At 33.9% G+C, this 5,092-nt stretch overlaps 1 long non-coding RNA gene across 1 annotated transcript; it reads left to right on the top strand.

Moving 5' to 3' along the window:
* The first annotated feature begins 2,415 nt into the window (after positions 1-2,415).
* LOC112510736 lies at positions 2,416-3,021 on the top strand. The gene is made up of 3 exons (XR_003069046.1): positions 2,416-2,482; positions 2,683-2,771; positions 2,895-3,021. It is a non-coding gene; the product is annotated as an uncharacterized LOC112510736 (long non-coding RNA).
* The last annotated feature ends 2,071 nt before the right edge of the window (positions 3,022-5,092 follow it).

A 5,092-nucleotide genomic window follows, 5' to 3' on the forward strand; every position in this document is an offset into this window, starting at 1 on the left:
AACTTGTACTCCGAGGTTTTGTCTGCATTTTATCATGCCATTTGAATTAGATTTTATGCTATGATGTTGTCACGCATTAGAAGGTAATGGTTGGAGAACTTTTTTATATCCAGCAAGAGCCTATCAGAGGTCACAGCAGTCCCATTGATAGGTGGACAAATTCTTCTCTTTCTTGATGGATCATCTTTTAGGCAATTTTCAGATGCTTTTTGGTCGAATTTCTTATTTCTGTTTCTGTAATCTCAATTTTGCATCGATATAGATAGTGTAACATCTCTGCTGGTACCAACTGTTGCATTGGAGGCTATGGGTTATGGATACATGGGGTAGAAGGTATGATTAGTTTTGACTTGCTGCTGCTCCTTCAAAGTTTTGCAGATCAACAGAATTCATTACCTTGAATTGTTGTACACTTGGTCTTGCATATTAGATAATCTTAGATGCCCTTTATCTCTCGCACCAACTCACACACAAATGGTTTCAATTTGTTTTTGAAATCTTGTCAACATGAACTTTTGAAGATTGACTGTCTCAAATTGTGATTTTAGGGTTTTGCATGTTTAAGGGTCATTGATGATAAAAGCTCATATACATTATTGTAACTTTAACCTGGCCTTGTTAAGGATTTGATTTGCAAATAACAGGCACCATAAGATGTTATCCGGACAACCCAGTCAGTCTACCCTTTACACATAAAGAATACGAGAACTTTCAGGATCCTTTTTCTTAATTTTGCAGTGGGGTGGGGGTGGGATTTAAGGACACACCTATGGTTGTTAATATTCTTGTTCACCCACAAGATATACAATTTTCTGCAGTCTATTTTCATGGCGAGGTTTTAACATGCTAAAAATAGTCAAGTATTACTATACTGTTAGTTGTATTCTTGCATCTACTTTGGTGTTAATACTATTTCGGTAAATAGCGATGAAGCTCTATATATGGTATGTGGATAGATATATTGTTGTGAAATTGAATCGATATCTTAGTGAAAGTCAATTGTTATTTGATGCAGTATTTCTTGAAGACTCAGCGGTGCAAGTTTGGTCCCAAGTGCATATTCAACCACCAAAAAGATAAACTTGCTTTGGTAGGTTTAATTGCACTGTGATATGTCAGTTTGATTTTCACTTGTGCTCATATTGGTGACTGGCTTGTTGATGCATCTGCAGTCTACTTTGGAAAATGGCGATGGCTCTGCCTTACTAGAGAGGCCATCTGAACCCCCATGTGTGGTATGAGTGCTGCAATTTCGTTGGTATCAGCTATCTATTTCTTCTTGCATTTAAAATATCAGTCCTGTTGAAATTATATGACCATCGGTATCGTCATCTCCATCGATGTACCTCTCCTCGCTGCTGCTTGGTTCGAATAATTTTTCTTTGATGTTCTTAGGTTTTTATCTTCGATTTGATATGGTTACTTTTGTGTAATTGATGATGTAGATCTTTTTTCTAATGTTTTGCAGGGGAATTTACATTACATTCAATTAGGATTGATCCAAAATGGATGTTTAAAGCCCCAACATTACCTCCAAAAATCTCATCAGGTTCTTTTTTCCACTCCCAGGGTTTAGTTGTTGTATTGTTTTGATATGATTTTAGGTTATCTATGATCTTAATCTTTCACTTGATTTTAGGATGAATTGATCAACAAAGTGCAAAAGAGTAAAAAGATGAATGTTAAAGTCTTCAAAATAAGCCGCAAAATAGATTTCTGGCTTCAAAACTGGCTGCCCACTTTTACTTTTTCTAAACTCTTTATGTTAACATCCTAAGCAAAAATAGAAAATATGTGCCTGCAGTAAGTACTTCATGAAAGATAACAGAAAATATGTGCCTGCAGTGTAAAATATTTACCCAGGCTCYAAAGATGCTCTAAATGAAGACTAGCAAAAATAGTATGGAAACAGTTCACCAGTAAGCTATACTACATTAATAAGCATTTAGACCTATATCTTAATTAGAAATCATAAAGCACAAAGTACTACCATTTTATGCTTAGAATMTGGGATTTGCAGGGTATAGATATCGATGAAAGAACTTGGATAATGTGAATACCTATTTCCTGGTTGTTGATTTTCATTTGATGGGTTATGTTGATATAAAATTCCCTTGTGGCCAAGGAGGTTCAAATGCGGTGACTCCTGGCTATCCACTTCGCTGCCAACTATTCAATTACCAATAGCATTTATTATAGGCTTAGATTTCCAATAGACTTCGGTTGTTGGTTCTCTTGATATGAAAAATATAGCATCTCTATACTTGTTGATAAATGGATTAATTCTGGTATTATAGATAATGATTGGTAGTTTAATTATGTTACTATAGTTTGTTTTGTATTTATGCCAAGGGATCTAACCACATTCATGTGTTCTTTCTCCCGTTTGTTTTGTTCGTATTGCATTACAAAATGCAATTTGAGTCCTGATCAACATCTGGAAAAGAGAGGCATCACCACCATGCCATCATTCTAATTTAAAGTTAGGGGTTGTTTACCTAAATCGTTTTATCTTATAATTCTTAAATTGTAAGTCTTGGCCGATGCTTTTTGAGTATTCTTGGACCGTGGTTGTTGAAATCATTACACACTTTTTACTTGTAACGATCTATTTATTAGGTTCGATTTTGTTTTGGAACAAACTAATACTTTGACTAATGTTTTACCATTGTTTTCCTTCAGGTTTTAAGCAAGTGTGATTATGATGGCGTTGTTGCTCATATATTCTGTCTGAGGAGGCTGCCGACTTTGTATAAAAAGGATAACTGCAGGTTTAATACATTCTTCTGCTTTATGATGCATAAATAGGAAAATGTTAAACTTGAAATTATATGTAGGTTTTAAATATTCATTTTGCTAATGAAATGTTCTGATGGCTTATTGACTTGTTGTAGATAAAGAGGGAAATTGTCACAGTTAGCGGTTCACATGAAATTATTGCATTATGGCTAACACCTTTGCAGACCACTTGCAATCAGACGAGGCTTCGTCATATGTGCAAAGTAACAAACGTGGTTCTATTTGGACAAACTATAAAAGAGTTAGAAAAGAGATGTCATGTGATAGGTAGAGTATCAAGTTTTGCGAAGAGTGTAGGGAGGATGTTAGAAAATGGATTTATAGATTGATTGAATGTTGGGGAATGTTTTGAGAACTTATTTTTTTTTATATATTATAAATTTATATCAATTTATTGCTTTGAGATTTTTATGTTGTTTTTGTTGATTAATATAATATATAATTATATACAAATATAGATCTTAAATATGGATGAAAAATAATAATAACATGCCCTTTAGAGAATGAATTGATCTTTTAAAAGTGTATCTAAAGATAAGATTTAGAGAAGGTTTTGATTATTTATATATAAAGATAATCTTTTGAGAAGGTTTGTAGAGTGTAACTAAAGGTTACCTTTAGAGAAGGTTTAGGTAAAATGTCACTAAAGCTAATATCTTTAGAGAAGCTGTTTTGTAAACCTTCTCTGAAAGCACCTTTTAGAGACGTTTGTAAACCGTCATTAATACTTGAAAAATGTCACTAATAAATACATTTAGAGAAGCTTTTATAAAAAAGTTAACTAACCTTTAGAGAAGTTTTGAAGTGTATCTAAACCCCTAAAAAAGTGTCTCTAAAAGCTACCAAAAACATACCCTCCGAAAACCGTCTCTAAAACCTTTACCTACCCTTACATAGAGAAGCTTGTTGACGGAAATGAAAAGCTTCTCTAAAGCCTTTAGAGAAGCTTTTAAGAATTTTAAGTACAAAACAGAATCTTCTCTGAAGGTTATTTTTCTTGTAGTGTACCTTATTAATATATAGGCTTTTCTCGTTTTGTTGTATTCAGTATTATTCATTTTATGTTTATGATCTCTCTTCTTTTTGTTGTATTCAGTATTATTCATTTTATGTTTATGATATCTCTCTCTAGTTCTGTCGTTTCTTCTTAGCTACTTTAGCTAACTAGTTTACAGATCTAGGGTTTTCGTATTATTTTTCTTGTTGTAATCGTTGATAATATGAAATGAATATTTTGTTTACAATTTTCTTCATGGTATCAAAGCCCTGTAAAGATCTGTTGTTGTTAAATCAGTAAGTGTTTCGCTAGTCTTCCTTCTGCTTTTCAAGGATCTGGTTGGAGCTATTCAGGTATGTATTCTTCCTATCTTTTTGTTTTCTGTTTGGTTGTTTGAGTAAATGTTCATTCAACGTTCTGGCTCGTGAAGATTCTTTGAGATCTTGTATCGCCATTCGTTGATGAAATCTTGTATACTCATGTGTTCTTTTCTCAAACAACTATATTCATTTGTTTCTATGTATCAATTGCTCTTTTTGATTCAAGTAAGTGAACAGTCTCAGACTTGGTTTGCAAAGATCTTTTAAGGTCTCGATCTACCAGTCGCCACTGTAATACTCATTCTAGTTGATTTGTTATTATTGTTTTCTAGTGGTTTTTTTGTTCCTTAAGATCTAGTGGTTGTTACTGTTAATATTGATCTGTAAGGTCTCCTTTTTGGTTATTGCATTCTTAATCCAAGTACGTGCGTAGTTAACGGTTTGGCTCAACAGATCTTCTTTAGATTTGTAATTACCGTTCCTTACTACTATACTTGAGGGTTTGGTTCTTATTTCTCTTTGTTTGTCTTGTTCCTTGCAACCAAGTAAGTGTGTAGATAAAGGTATGGATCAACAAATCTATTTCAGACCTGTACTTCCCTTCCCTACCTACTATACTTGTTTTTGTTGTTGCTTCTTTCTGATCTGTGATCTTGTACATAGATCCCTTGTACAGGCTATGTGACGTACGTTATTGCCTCATCCCCTGTTTTTCTGTTTTCCTTTGGTTGTGTACGAATCTGTATTCTTGTATATAGATCCCTTGTACAGGTTGTGTGGGGCCTTTTACTACCTCATCTCCTAATTTTTTTCAGATCTGTGTTTTTCAGGTATGGGTGCCCATTCTGTTTCTTCAGGTTGTCCTGGTTTGCGTCTTCCCTTACTTTAACCTAGGTTAAAGTTGCTTAGCTGAGACCTGGTTTCCACGTCAGTTTCCTTCTCTCCTTTTTTGTTCTGTGCATATTTTCTTGTGGTA

Source organism: Cynara cardunculus, assembly GCF_001531365.2.
Source record: "Cynara cardunculus var. scolymus isolate 2C chromosome LG 4, CcrdV1, whole genome shotgun sequence".
NCBI lineage: Eukaryota > Viridiplantae > Streptophyta > Magnoliopsida > Asterales > Asteraceae > Cynara > Cynara cardunculus.